Source organism: Lynx canadensis, chromosome D2 (genome assembly GCF_007474595.2).
Source record: "Lynx canadensis isolate LIC74 chromosome D2, mLynCan4.pri.v2, whole genome shotgun sequence".
Classification (NCBI taxonomy): Eukaryota; Metazoa; Chordata; class Mammalia; order Carnivora; family Felidae; genus Lynx; species Lynx canadensis.
This window is the reverse complement of record NC_044313.2, coordinates 6,609,156-6,624,536: the sequence shown is the minus strand read 5'-3', so window position 1 is coordinate 6,624,536 and position 15,381 is coordinate 6,609,156. Positions and strand designations below refer to the sequence as shown.

General features: G+C 50.0%; 1 long non-coding RNA gene across 1 annotated transcript; it reads left to right on the top strand.

Annotated features, from left to right (window-relative positions):
- Nucleotides 1-7,265: 7,265 nt before the first annotated feature.
- LOC115527365 lies at nt 7,266-13,791 on the top strand. Its single transcript, XR_003972896.1, has 3 exons — nt 7,266-7,345; nt 11,505-13,212; nt 13,372-13,791. It is a non-coding gene; the product is annotated as an uncharacterized LOC115527365 (long non-coding RNA).
- The last annotated feature ends 1,590 nt before the right edge of the window (nt 13,792-15,381 follow it).

The window sequence follows — 15,381 nt, the reverse complement described above, 5'->3', positions numbered from 1 at the left end:
AAAGCAGATGTCCTGGTGGGATTCTTCGGGTGCTGAGGGCCACGACAGGACAAGCCACGGAGAGGGGAGAAGAGGCGCGACGGGGGAGGCAGGGCCTCTGGGGGGGTGAGGCTGCCGGGGCCCGGGGCCTGCGGCAACAGTGAGACCGCAGAGTGCCAGGGGAGACTCACGGCCGGGCCCTGACAGCCACAGAGCCCGCACACCGACCCCGGGCGCCCTGGGGTCCCCACGGGCTGAACCCCGGTGGCCCGGAGCCCGAGAGGCCCAGCGGGCTCTGGCTTCCCCCTCACGCGCACACCGCTGGTTGGGGCCCAGGCAGCCGCAGGACGGAGAGCGGAAGCAAGGAGTCTGGAGGCACCGAGCGCCGGGTGGTGGGATTCCAAATAAAAGAATCGTGTGATCTTGGCACGTTGTCCCGGGTCCCACGTCAAGCACTAAATTAACTTCAGTCCTTCTTTGCTACTTTCCAGAGTCGACAGGGTTTGTGGAGTTTTGTATCTCTAGTAGGAGAAGAAGCTTGAGAGAACGAGACAAAAAAAAAAAAAAAAAAAACAAACGAAGAAAACCAACGACAACAACAAAAAAACATGTAAAGTGAGACGTTTTTCACTGATCTGAATTTGCAGCCTATTGACACTTGCCACAAAATTGAAATGCTTAATCGTGGGGCCAGACACGCGTCTTTGGAACATCACTGCTCAGAAGAACAACGAACATCAGATTGTGCTTTTAGATGTTACGAAGATGAAAATATAGCTTGCCTCTTTGTGAAATTAATCACCCTAAAATCCAAAGACAAATGGGATTCCTAGGGCAGTATGCAGCCAGTAATTTAATACCCAAGTTTTTCTGATCAATAAGCCATCGGCCTGTTAGAATATTTAAGTCATGCTTAAAGTCACTCGGGAAAGAAAAAAAGATCCATCAACTTAAGTTCTTTGAAAGCATGTCTTTAATTGAAAATGCCATTTTTTTAATTTATGCGTTGCCTTTTGCATTTTTATAAAACGGTAATAAAAAATGGTTAATAAAAATACTTAAAATTTTTTTGAATCAGAGATGTCACAATTTATCATGTCTTTTATTTCACCAGTGTTTGAGCGCCAAAATTGTGTGTCGCTGCGTCGTACAACTCCAGGGGGCGCCATCCTGTTGCGATCTCAGGAAATGGGAGGCTCTTGAGATACTGTTATGGACAGCATGTTTGTGTCCTCCCCAAATTCTTATGTTGAAACCCTAATGCCCAACGTGATACTGTTTGGAGATGAGACCTTTGGGAGGTCATGAGGGCGGAGCCCCATGATGGAGTTAGTGCCCTTAAAGAAGAGTCCAGACCTTCCTCATGCTGACCATGGGTTAAAGGTTATGCAAGTTATTGGTGCCTTAAAAAAAAAAAAAAAAAAGAAACTGGGGCGCCTGGGTGGCGCAGTCGGTTAAGCGTCCGACTTCAGCCAGGTCACGATCTCGCGGTCCGTGAGTTCGAGCCCCGCGTCGGGCTCTGGGCTGATGGCTCAGAGCCTGGAGCCTGTTTCCAATTCTGTGTCTCCCTCTCTCTCTGCCCCTCCCCCGTTCATGCTCTGTCTCTCTCTGTCCCCAAAAAAATAAATAAACGTTGAAAAAAAAATTAAAAAAAAAAAAAAAAAAGAAACAACCACCTTTTACTACTATGTATTTCAGACCGTGTAATGGTAAGAAACATTTGGCACCTGGAAGGGAAAGAAGTTCAAGTGTGCCGTTGTAGAACTCTACCCGATGAAGACATCTGACCTGGGGTGTCTGACCTGGGAGGAAGCAGAGTTTGAAAGGACTTCATGTGGACTCAGAGTTGAAAGCGGAAGATGGGCCGCTTTAGAAACTGCCACCTCTTGTAATAGACCGTCTCCGCCAACGCCGAGCGGGAAAACGGGAGGGAAGGCTTCCTTCATGTGGAATTTTTCCCGAATGATAGCTGGACCTTCAGATGCAGTAGAGAAGCGCGGAAAGGAGCACCTGTTCCGGAGGAAGCTTCTGGAAGCATTTAGGGAGGTCATGCGTGGCACACAACTAGGAAGAGAGACATAGCACTTTCCTAGCATCTTTGTTTTCAAAGTCATCTGTAAAGGTTGTTATAGGGGCGCCTGAGTGGCTTAGTCGGTTGAGCGTCCGACTTCGGCTCAGGTCACTATCTTGCCGTTGGTGGGTTCGAGCCCCGTGTCGGGCTCTGTGCTGACAGCTCGGAGCCTGCAGCCTGCTTCGGATTCTGTGTCTCCCTCTCGCTCTGTCTGCACCCCCAACTCACGCTCTGTTTCTTTCTCTCAAAAATAAACATTAAAAAAATTATAAATCAATTAATCAATCAATCAAATAAAGGTTGTTACAGAACCAAAAGCAGGGCAGTAAAAAGTAATACTAGCTGGCTGTCTGCCCCGCGTCTGCTGTCCCAGGCAGCACGTACACGTCCCCAGGTGCAGAGCTGTGGCCCATTCTCTCAGTCCCTGCAGCGTCCCCTGGAGAGAAACAGAAGCATGGGTCCATCTTACGGAGGGGAAAGCTGAGGTTCAGAGAGGCTGCTGAGGTGCCCGGGGTCACACGACTTTACACATCCAAACTGGCAGCCTGCTGAGCTCCGTGGCCCCATCCGGTGGCTCCGCAGGGGCACACTGCGGGGGGCGAGGGGGTGCTGATCAGCCTTGGATGATTCAACACTATGGGCTCCGGAGGTGCGGTTGAACACCCTGCAGAGACAGTGCTGACCAGACGCCAAGAGCACTGTCTGCATAGCCGGTGAGATGCACTCTGAGGGGCGAGGCTTCCTGAAGTTTATAAGAAATGTTTTGAGGGGCGCCTGGGTGGCGCAGTCGGTTAAGCGTCCGACTTCAGCCAGGTCACGATCTCGCGGTCCGTGAGTTCGAGCCCCGCGTCGGGCTCTGGGCTGATGGCTCAGAGCCTGGAGCCTGTTTCCGATTCTGTGTCTCCCTCTCTCTCTGCCCCTCGCCCGTTCATGCTCTGTCTCTCTCTGTCCCAAAAATAAATAAACGTTGAAAAAAAAAAAATTAAAAAAAAAAAAAAAAAAAGAAATGTTTTGAGGAGACGATTTGTAATCAGAAAAACCCCAGGGTCTGAGACGCCCGTTTCCTCATCTTTCCCGGAGAAATTGAGCCGACTTTAAATTACCCAACAAATTAGTTCATTTTAATGTCAGAATGCATGGAGGGGGGGAAGGGGTTCCGAGGTGAAGGAAAAGTAAGTGTAATTGCTTCTTTTTTTTTCGAGATCACAATATTACTTTGTTCATTATGAAATAATGAAGCATTATTTAATCCCATTATGAAATAAATGAGATTGAGTAAATAGCACATCTGCGTTCACGCAGTGATATAAAGTCAGGAAATGTTTATCCCACTGACATTTAAAAATAGCAGCTCAATTTTTCTTCGTAATGAAATCGTAGGTGTTGTCATTACAGAAATATATTTTATAAGAAATACAAATACGGCATTGTTAAATTAACTGTTAGGGAGCCTCTCCGACCGCACTCCTTCCTGGATCAGGTTGGGTTCTGAAACGTAGATTCACTTCTTCAAAATGGAGCTGATCCGTGGGCAGCGATCGATATCAAACAAAATCATCAGTGAAATGCAAAAGGGGGGGAAACAAGGCAGCAGGAGAGAAGGTGAAGTCAACGAAACCCTAGTTCAGCATCTACACCTGCCCTCTTGTGGTATTCGTCTGTATGGCCGCCCACCGTGCACGTTCAAGACTTTCGGAAATGGGGTGCCCCAGCCAGCGTCCTGAATGGCCGTGTATACTCACCACTGAGCCCTGTCCCCGGATCGTCCTGATTCCTTCCAAAGAGCCCTTGCTGGACACCACATCTGCTAGGGGGTAGAGCCCTCAAGGGGCGCTCACGTTTGGTGACGGCGACATTGGAGCTCAATCCATTTCACTGTCCTGCTGCAGCTGCTAGGACTGCCTCACGAGTGACCCCCCAAAATGTGATGATACAAAACAAGCGACCTGTGAGCTGGGAATTCAGACAGGGGCCGCTTTGGCCGGGGCTTCGCGGGGACTATTGAAAGGCCGTGGGGTGGAAACATCTGAAGGCTCGTTCGCTGTCAGGGGGGTTGGGGCTGGCCGGACGCCGGGGAGTTTCTTCTGCGCGTGGCTCTTTGTGAGCGCCCGTGGGCTTCTTCAGAGTATGGTGGCTGTGTTCCAAGGGTGAGTGTCCCCAGGAGAAAGAATGCCAGGCAGAAGCTCTGTCCGTTTTTATGACCCAGCGTCAGAAGTCAGATAGGGTCGCCTCCACCAGATTCTGTTGACCACAAGGGACCAGCCCCGATGCGGTATGTTAGGGAACATGAACACAAGGAGGCGTAGATCACTGGGGTCATCTTGAAGACTGCCCACAATTTAATAATGAACCTATACTGTGCTTTATTTTTCAGTAAGGTGTGACTGCCTTCACTTCCATGCACTGGGCCCTAGCATGCTCTCCGTCCGGCCAGCATGTGGCACTGAAGTCCCCTCTCCTTCCTGCGTGAGTGTGTCCGGGAGAATGATTAAGGGAGATGTCCCAAATAGAGTGAATCATCCGAGGAAAGAGGCGAGATCTTCCGGGATCTAGCTCTGGAAGGAAAAAGGGAGGGCAGAGGAGGGATGCCAGCACAGATGGGTGGGAGGTGGTCAGGGTGGGGGGTGGAGGGTGGGGAGGAATGGGGACTTCTCTCTTCTCTTCTGAGGCGTCTCCCTCCCAGACCCCCATTCTCCACCCCCGCCTCCACCTGCAATTTAAGAGATTCCATCAAGGACTTCTGGGCGAAATCAGAATGACTAATAAACATTAAAGAAAAAAAACATCTCAAAGAAAAAAAAAACTAGTAACCCTGGAAACAGACATTGAAGCCATAATCAGATACCCTGAAGGAAGGGTGGGGTCAGAATGCTTTCTCAACGAATGGAACCTCCTTTAATCCGAAAATTGACTGCTGCCTATAATTATCTGAATGTAACTCAAGTCTTAATTCAGGTTTTCCATTTTTAAAAATATAAGTGTTTTGGTTCTGAAAAAAAAAAAATAGCCTCGTATTCAGGAATACCACACGCTGGTATTGGCTCACTACCCACAAGCTCTCTCGGAACAGCGGTGTAGCCAGAAGCCCTCACGGTGTGGTCGTCAACTGTAGGACAGAGAACTCACCCCTGATCTGGAACATTCTGCATTGTGGTCAGAAAGGAGCTGATGGAGGGCAGGGCTGGAGAGTTGGAGAATCCTGAGAAGGTGAAGTTGGAGCTAAGTCCTTAACAACAGGTGAGTGGCATCCAGGACCTCCTCTGTGGGGTGTTTGGGAGAGAGAGCACTGTAGGTAGAGGGAAAGCATGAGCCAAGGGCCAGTATGTCAACAGGAGCCGTCTGCCTGGGAAATGACAGGTACCAGTATCCTGATGGGTGGCACGTGGGTGTGGTAGTTAATGGGCATGGCAGGGAGGCTGAACTCGATCCATTGAGATGCGTCCTCAGCGTTTGTAAGCAAGGGCACCAGCACCTGGGTAAATTTTAGAAGAATCCCTGTGTTTGGTGGCCATCCAAGAAGCAAGAGGTGTGCCAAAAGATGACAGCCGGAAGCTGAAAAGCAGGGGTGGCTGGGGCAGTGCCGGTGGGAATGGAAAGGAGGAAAGTACTGGAGAGACCTCTCTGAAGCAGGCTGGCGTTCCAAGAGGGACGCGACTCTTCGTGTCGTATCTCTGATGCCTCGCGTGGGACCTCCGAATCCATGGCTGTCTGCGTAAGTGATTGGCCAACAAAACGCATGTGAGGGAGAGGGGAGGGAAGAGGCGGAAAAGGGGAAGGGCCGGGGAGGCACGTTTGAGGACCCCCATTTGAGAAACGGTTGAAAAAATTCAGGGTAAGAGAACCAGCCCCGCTGATGTTCTGTCCCCAGCTCTTCCCGCGTCAGCAGACCCCGCAGCAGCCCAGCGGTGAGACCCTCAGACGTGGTCCCGGGATGAGAAGATCATGCCGGCTCGCTCAGCCCGACGGTGTGGGCTGAAACGGGTCAGAATCGGTTCTGTCCATTTTCGTGCACAGTCTGCTCTCTCTAGACAGTTCATGTGAATAGTCCGGCTAGTTTCTCCCCATTTTCTTCCTAGACCTGGAATCACACCCCCAGTTCACTGCGTCATCTTCCCATATCATACTTACAGAGGGGAAAGTTTCCCAAATATCATTAATTACCTTAAGGAATTCCGTAACTGGCTGGGGCGCCTGGGTGGCTCAGTTAGTTCAATGGCCGACTCTTGATTTTGGCTCAGGCCATGATGTCACGGGTCATGAGATCGAGCCCCGTGTTGGGCTCGGCGCTGACAGTCCAGAGCCTGCTTGGGATTTTTTCTCTTCCCCCCTCTCTCTCAAAATAAATAAACAAACATTAAAATAAAAAAAAAAAAAAGAATTCAATAAGAACAAAGACCTAAGTAGGGGCGCCTGGGTGGCTTGGTCGGTTAGGCGTCCGACTTTGGCTCAGGTCATGATCTCACGGCCCGTGAGTTCGAGCCCCGAGTCGGGCTCTGTGCTGACCGCTCAGAGCCTGCAGCCTGTTTCGGATTCTGTGTCTCCCTCTCTCTCTGCCCCTCCCCTGTTCATGCTCTGTCTCTCTCTGTCTCAAAAATAAATAAACGTTGAAAAAAAATTAAAAAAAAAAAGGAACAAAGACCTAAGGAAGGATTACTTTTTATTAGTGATAGGAACTTCAGATACCTGTTCAGGAGTCAACAGCCCTCCAGACGAAAGCTAAGAAACGGAATCCGAGGATACCTGAATGGATTTCTCAGTTTTCGGTTGGTTTGCTTCACATCGGAGCCCTCATGTGATGAGCTGGTCCTGAGTACTAGCACCTGATAAACAACTCACTAATTATTTTGCTGATCACTTTCAATTTGGGGGCTTGCTGTAAAACTAAGATAGCAGAAAATTTCGAAAACAGGGGAAGCCATCTCCCGGGATCCTGCGCCCATCACGAAGGTCTGACAACGATTGTAGGGTTCCAGTCCTCGGCCCAAAGCGGATAGTTTCTTAGCTGTAAACACAGTGCACTTCGTGTCCTGCTTTTTTCCACTTAGCGTTATCTGATTCCTTTTTACGAGCAATGAAATGTGAGACGAGGTGGCTGGTCACACGGTGTTTTGAGAGACATTGTTGGAAGGATTGGGGAGTATTTTCTAAGCCCCATCGACTTCAGGGAATCAGGAAATTAAACTTTTTATTTATTGGTCTTTGACTTGCCCGTAAATGGACACAGTTCCACTGTTCCACAGTTCCATTGTTTGGCTGCATTGGTAAAGCAGACACTGGCGAAGCAAAGGCATGCCGGTGAGTAATTAGGCATTAGGTGAAGGCCGGGCAGTGCTTTATGGGGCCATTAGCAGTCAGTCGCTCAGCTGCCTTTAAGGTTCGAGTCTGCTCCTTGGACATCAGTTACCATGAGTTTCTTTGATTTCCAAAAACTGGGGCGGGCGGGGGGGGGGGGCGGGTGCAGTGCAGACGTTTAAAAACAATAAACTGGCTTTTGTCCAGTCTTTTAAGGGAAAGGATAAAAGATGTCTGTTACATACGTGCTTTTTTTGAAAAAAAAAAACATTTTCTGAGTCTGATCAATGTTGTGTAGCACCTGAGGGCTTGGGGACTTAAACTATAGACTGTTCCAGCCACCTCGCAGATGGTTCCGGCCACTGCGCAGAGCCCGCGGAAGCCGCCTCCCTGCTCTCCCAGCCCAGCGGAGGAGGGGGCTTGTGAAATGCGCCTCTGCATATATTTAGTTCAGAGCAAAAGTTGTTATCACAGTGATTAAATAAATAAAGAGTACCTATCTTCAGAGGGGAAAAACCGGAGCATTCTTTTCCCTAAATGTGGCCTCGGTAAAACGCTGTCCTCTTTGTAGAGCTGTTTTTTTTTTTTTTTTTTAACGTTTATTTATTTTTGAGACAGAGAGAGACAGAGCATGAACGGGGAAGGGGCAGAGAGAGAGGGAGACACAGAATCGGAAGCAGGCTCCAGGCTCCGAGCCATCAGCCCAGAGCTCGACGCGCGGCTCGAACTCACGGACCGTGAGATCGTGACCTGGCTGAAGTCGGACGCTTAACCGACTGAGCCCCCCAGGCGCCCCTGTAGAGCCATCTTTACTCACCTGCCACAGCTTTGTAAAGCAAAATGATCGCTGCCGTTTCTAGAATGGAAAAAGCCCGTTTTGTTAAAAATCATTAGGTTCGGGGCACCAGCTCAGCCGGTTAAGCGTCGGACTTCGGCTCAGGTCATGATCTCGCACTTCGTGGGTTCGAGCCCCACGTCGGACTCTGTGCCGACAGCTCAGAGCCTGGAGCCTGCTTCGGATTCGGGGTCTCCCTCTCTCTCTGCCCCTCCTTTGCTCTCACTCTGTCTCTCTCTCTCTCTCTCAAAAATGAATAAACATTAAAAAAATATTAAAAATCATAAGGTTACGGGGCACCTGGGTGGCTCAGTTGGTTAAGCAGCCAATGCCAGCTCAGGTCAGGATCTCGCAATTCGTGGGTTCGCACCCCACGTCGGGCTCTGTGCTGGCAGGCCAGAGCCTAGAGCCTGCTTCCGATTCTGTGTCTCCTTCTCTCTCTGCCCCTCCCCTGCTCACGCTCGGTCTCTGTCTCTCAAAAATAAATAAACGTTAAAAAAAATTTTTTTTTTAAATCGTAAGGTTAAAAAAAGCACCAGAGTTTTAATGGTTGGCTGTTTGGAGACACTCCCTCATTCATTAGTGTCCTGAACGGTGAGTGAGCGTCAGAGGATGAGCTAAGCAAGTGCCAAGGTAAAGGTGAAAAGCAAGGGTGTGAGCCTGTCCACCAGGTGCCAGTAGCCTGGGAGGATGGGGGAGCAGATACTTAACGTACCCTCACACTCAGGGCTGCGAGGAAGCTCAGAGGAGAAAGAAGAAACATTGCTTCCAGCCAGGGCAGTGCAGGGCGGGGGGGTGGGGGAGGGGGGTTGGAATGGCCAGGTCTTCCCGTCACAAGGCAGGATGAGGGGTCAAGGCCACATCAGACCCATCACCAACCCAATACTGTTTGGTTCTCTAGGAATCGATGCAATCCACTGTTGTTGCCGGAGAATCATAACTAGGGACCCGATTTTGTGAATGGCAAATGGCAAAGAGTCTTGACAGAAGGGGGCACCGTCCCAGTGCTCCACTCATCCAAGAGAAGGGACCCAGAGGGGTCAGCCTGCAGGCCTCAGTGGCCATTGGGGTCTTCCAGGAACGCGAGTGGGGAAGGGGCAGAGAGAGAGAGAGGGAGAGAGAGAATCCCAAGCAGGCTCCGGGCTCAGCAATGCGGGGTTCCATCTCGTGACCGTGAGATCACGACCTGAGCCAAAATCAAGAGTCGAAAGCTCAAGCGACTGAGCCTCCCAGGTGCCCCGCCTCGCACTTTGAAGAACGCTTTGCGTGTACCTGTTCCTGTAATCCTTAATTCTAGGAGGTGGGGCCCCGAATTAGACCCCGTAAAAGGATACGAAAACCAAGAGTTAGGAGTGATGTGATCAGCCCACAAAGGTAACAATTGAGCTGGGTCCCAGAGCTGCACTCTCACCCAGTAAGCTAGGACCACCCTTCACAAATGGCCCCTGCAAAGACTTTCCAGAATGTTCTTTTGGCAGTCTCCTTGCACCCATGTTCTGTATGCCAGGCAGATGTTGGGTCCTAGGGAATGGGGGTATGGCAGACAGGGGAAGTGCACAGTCTTCTGCTGTCCCCAAACACTGCCATCATCCAGGCCTGAGAAGCTGGAAGCGTCCTGGTATCACCTTGTGCGCTCAAGGTCCTGCCAGGCCCCGCACGTTGGCTCCTGTTTTCCACACACACTGGCCATTGCTGCACCTTCACTGCGTGAACGAGCTTCTGGGCTGGGGGTTCCATCACAGCCCAGACTGGACCCCAGTCCCCAGAGACTCTTCTCTCTCTCTCTCTCTCTCTCTCTCTCTTTCTCTCTCTCTCTCTGGTGACCGGGCAGCCTGAATTTCTAGGACACCTCAAATCTCAACACATCCTGTACTGCTCAACCATGTTATAAAGGTGATGCATTAAATGAATAACCAAATGAGACTCAGTTTTGATGCCTTTGCAAAAGTTCTAAATAAGTTCACAGATATGACTCATTGAAAGCCCGTGTTCCAGCTCTACAGATGTGCTCCACGCCTGCGCCCCACCATGGCACCGTGGCAGTGCCCACGCCTATGCCCCATGGCCTGCTCAGTGCCATTCCCTCATCCCCATGCTCTTCCAGCTTCTCCAAAAGCCCGGGTGTATTGACAGTATGTGTCCTTCTGTCCCTCCAGCAGCTCTCAGCCTCACTGGCCCTGCAATCATCTGGGAGCTTTTTAAAAATACCAAACTCAGGGGCGCTTGGTGGCTCAGTCAGTTAAGCGTCTGACTTCGGCTCAGGTCATGATCTCATGGCTCGTGAGTTCAAGCCCCGCATCGGGCGCTGTGCTGACAGCTCGGAGCCTGGAGCCTGCTTCGGATTCTGTGTCTCCCTCTCTCTCTAACCCTCCCCTGCTCACATGTGCGTGCGCGCTCTCTCTCTCAATAATAAATAAACATTAAAAAACTAATAAAAGTAAAAATACCAAACCAGACCCCAGCACAGGGACCCAATGTAACTGAGCTGGGTGGGGCCCCGGCCTCAGCTGGTTTCAGGTCCCAGGAGGTCAAGGGTGCAGCCAGCCTCAAAAGCCTTGCCCTAGGCCTTCTCCTGGCATCCACCTGCTGGGAAATCCCAAAGCAGGACCAAGCCCTGTGTCCATCCAGACCATCTCCCCGTGGCTGGCTTTCCCGCCATCACCCGAAAGGACAACTCTACCCACCCCCACCTTCCGCAAGGTTCTGCTTCAGGCACCTGGTTCTGAGCTGCAGCCCTACCCTTTTTCTCCCTAGGACCATGGTCACTCCAGAGGGACTGAAGTCCTCCCTCGCCCTTGAAGTTGCTCTCCTCTCTTCCTCTCCATGCCTGCCCCCTGAGCCTCGCCCGGAGGCCGGCCCCCTCTGGGTGCACACCCACCCAGCACTGCTCTGGCCTCACCTACCTCCCCCTCCTCCCCAGGCTGTCTCAGTCCATCCACGTTCTTCCCGTCTTTGTCTCGTACACGCTACTCTTTCCTTGGTTTAAAAAAAGAAAAAGGCTGAGAGGGAATATGACGACAGAACCGGGCCACGTGGGTAGGACTTGGAGCCACTCTGGCTCTGAGAATGGAGGAAGGGGCTGCAAACCAAGGTGGCCCCAGAAACCAAAAAGGGAAAGGAATTGGATTCTCTCCGTTAGAACCTCTGGGAAGGGATGTGGCCCTGCCCACACCTTGATTTCTGTCCTTTGAGACCTATTTTGACTCTGGGTTCCAAAACTGTAATAAATTTGGGTTGTTTTAAGCCAAAACAAACGAACAAACAAAAAAATCCTTCTGTCGACCCCCCCTCCCCGCATCAAGCTGTCATCCTATCTCCTCCTTGCAGATCTGGTGTTCTTCCTGAGCTGAACCCCAGCGCCCAGCTGCCCGCTGGAAGTTTCCTCTGCTGCCCCTGGCACCTCGAGCCCGACTCTGCTCCCTCCACTCTCTCATCACCTCTCGAACAACCCAGTGCGTCTGCTGTCTCCCCGCACAGCCCTTGCTGCGTGAACGGGGGAGGGGGGAGCACCTCAACTTCACGTCCCAGCCATCGGTGGGAACACGGACCTCACCCCCCTCAGCTGAGTAAACCCACAGTCCCTCCCCATTACCCCACTCGTAATTTCACCTATCATTAGGCTTTCCGTGAGTAAATAAATGAAACCCAGATAACTGCTTATATCCATAAGTAATCAAAATGTATTTAGTGCTGTAGCAAATAGTTTGTTTTTCTAATTTTCCTTTAATTAGCAGGGAAAGAATTAAAATCAATTTCTCATCCAGCAGATAAAAAATTAGGCTCTGCTTCTGCCCGCCCTTACACAAATCCAAATTTTCATGTACACCAGAAACACAAATTCATAATTGTTCTTTAATATCGTATGTATCCAATATTAAGCACATTTCTATGACATTTATCTTATCTCCCTGATCACAGCTTAATAAAATTATAATTACGACCTTTGCAAGTATTATTGCCCGATCCACATTTAATCGGCATTCTTAGCTTGAAACCTCGACTCTTGCAAGGGGGTGCATTTCCTCGGCTGACAGGGAGTCTGGACGGCACGCTCTGAGAGGGAGGGCGAGTCTGTCCCTGCTCAGCCTTGTTCCCCAACGCCCAAGGCAGAGGCTCGAAAAACAGTCGTTGAGTGATGAGTCAACACGTGAGGTGTTTGGGCATGTCTTACATTTATTCAGTTGGTGCCCGTGAGAATGTGGCTCACGAGGCCCAAAGGGAAGGGGGCAGAGCCCTGTTAGGAAGGAGCTAGAAATTAGGCCAGGTTGAGTTGGCAAACATACCTGCTTGGATCAGAACTGTCCTGATTGGCTAAAGACGCTGAGCTCTCCAGTGACTGTGGACGCACAGAGCCAAATCCCTCCTTTTAAAGATCCCGAATGTGACAGATGTCAGGCATTGGTTTGCTCAGGCCTGGGTGCCTGTCTGTTCTCAGGGGAACAATCTGATTTCTCCCATGGGGTGTTGTTGAGACTTGCCCGTCCTTTCTGGGGACCGCCATGGCGTGTGCGGAAGGACTGCACACGTCACTCGTGGCCGACGAGGGTCCTGGGTGCTTTGACCAAGGTTATAAACGGCGGGAGAATATTTACGACGGCTTCAACGTTTCTCCTTCAGGCCTAAGGAACAGCAATGTGTTCTAGGGCAGGGAAGGCCAGATGCTACCGCGGTCACTTACGATCCCGCGAACAACCCTGTGACCCTGGGTCGCGAGTGCACTCGTTCTTTCCCCTGGGAACCAGCTCCACGGCTCCAAGTGACGCGACCAGACCAGCGCCCAGGTGGAGCCGAAACAAAGCTTCTCGGATCTGACTTTCTGACGCTGCCTCCTGTTTGGGCAGGGGGGAGGGAACGAAGGGAAGAAAATGTGATGTGTGCTCTCGTGCCGGTATGGCCCAATTTGGAAACCTGCAGATCTGTTTGATTTCGACTGGGGGAGAGAAGACAGCGTTTGAAGTTATTTTGGTTCTTCTGTGCAGAAATCACACGCTACACCTCACAAATTCGACAATTTCATAGAGCCGTAGTCAAGCGTGTGAGTTACAATTTTATTCATTCCATTTATTCAGTGAGTCAGGCTCTGACAGGGGGTTGATTTGTTGTTTAATATTTGGGGGGGATTATTTTGGTATATTTGCAACGTGTTTACTTAAATACTGGGTGTTAAATGAGATGTTTTCGTTTGTTTTGATAGGTACTTATAAAGGCAACGTACAGCATTTCACACTTACACAGCGCTTTCCGAGTCCTCCGCACGGCACGGGCACTCGAGAATGACTACCCTGTGTGTTTGGGAAGTGCCAGCCTCACTCCGCCCAGAGAAAAGCAGGACTTGAGCCGTGGTGTTAAGCCACCAAGCCCAGACCCGAGCTAAAGGGGCTCGACCCACATCTTGGGCTCCGGATATCGCACTAGGACCCAAGATTGTGGGCAGCAGCAAAGAGCCCAGAGGAGGAAATGGATTCTTCTTGCTTGTTTTATGGTCCTCAGGGTGTTACCATAACAGCATGGATTCTTTCATGAACTCAGCGGAACATATGGGGAACCTATACTTAGCTTGTCATTTCAAGCCCTTCCTCCCCCACACACAGCTCCCCCCCCCAGGAGTCCTCAATATGGTACCAGTTCTGTAGATTAAAAAAAAAAAAAAAAAATGCTCCATTGGGTGAAGCGTCCTTTTGTCTTGGCCCACGGGACAGCGGCGATGTGTCCTGAACTTTGATTCGAGTTGCAGATGACCGCAAAAATGCCAAGTGGACCCTGTTCCGGGGATGGCTAGCCTATCAGCCACGGCAGGAACAGCCAGCCACCGCGTCTGAACCCGGTGCGCAGCCACCAGAACAGGGATGGCTTTGGCCGAAGACGGCGACAAAATGTGCAAAACAAAGAGACGGCACAAGGCAGTCTTTAAAAATAGTCGTAAGTGTCAAAACAGACCAAACGAGAATGTGCTTCTCTGCCTAAAAATAGACAGTGTTCAAGGGTGGGCTTCAAATAGGAGATCATCTCTCTGCTCTTTTAACTCTGATCTTTAAGGGCCTGAGATCTGATTTGTATAAACGAGAAAGCCAGTCGCTAGGCACATGCTTCCAACATGCACAGTAAGTGACGGAAGCTCCCCGGTGTGGCTCCGGGAGGGATATTAGGCAGCATCGCTCTGAAAGAGTATTGCCAAACCATCAGCTGTTCTTTTAGCATCTAAGTCATTTCTAGGATGGCACAAGTCCAAGTCTCATTCGTTAAGACAGCAGAAATCTATAAACACCTGCATGTAATTGATTAGTAAGTTGGGGTTTCTTTAACTGGCTGTTTATTCCTCTGTTCAAAACAACACACTAAAACAAAGAACCAACAATGGCAAGTCATTGACATTGTGCCAAGTTATTAGAGACTTTTATTTCGGTAAAGTGGGTTATTGTACTTGGGGAGTTCACCTGAGTCCCTGAGGGCTCCCCTTCCATTAAAGTGCTGTGTCCTTTGTTCTTGGTTCACCGGATTGAGGTGGTGGGACAGTGGTATTTACATTTTGTGTAGAAAACAATTAAATGAGAAAAGACTGGGTTTAAGGGCCAGTTCTCTAATTTGTGTTTTTGTCGATGGTAAACATACCCCCCATTCTTCAAGCCCCAAGAGCAGAGGCTGATCTTCCCCCATCGCTGTGTCCCTCCTTCACCCAATCGCAGATATGGTTCTGCAAACCTTTTTCGTGAGTTTGTGAATTTCATCCCTAGCACACTGAGTTTGGGGTAACTCCTGTTGGCGATTGTTGGTGTTTGGGCAGAGAGAGGCGAGGCGAGGCGAGGCAGGAGTGAGGCAAGTGAGGGTTTGTGGGGGCACCTGGGAGTAGGGGTGGGGGGAGAGGAAATGGGAGGAAATTCATCCCACATCAGGCTCCTTGTTGACAGCATGGAGCCTGCTTCGGATTCTCTGTCTCCCTCTCTCTGCTCTTCCCTCACCCCCTCAAACACTTAAAAAAAAACCCACAACTTTGTACAGATCTATACTGCTTTCAAAATAAAATTTTTAAGGGGTAATTACACATCCTTTTCAAACACATAAAACAGTTACAAAAACTGACCAATGTGTTAAGCCACAACACTTTCAACCTTTCCGTAAGCAAAAATTATACAGATCTTAATTACTGACCACAACGCAAAAATTAATCAGTTAATGAAATATAGACCATGAAAAATAACAAAAGAAT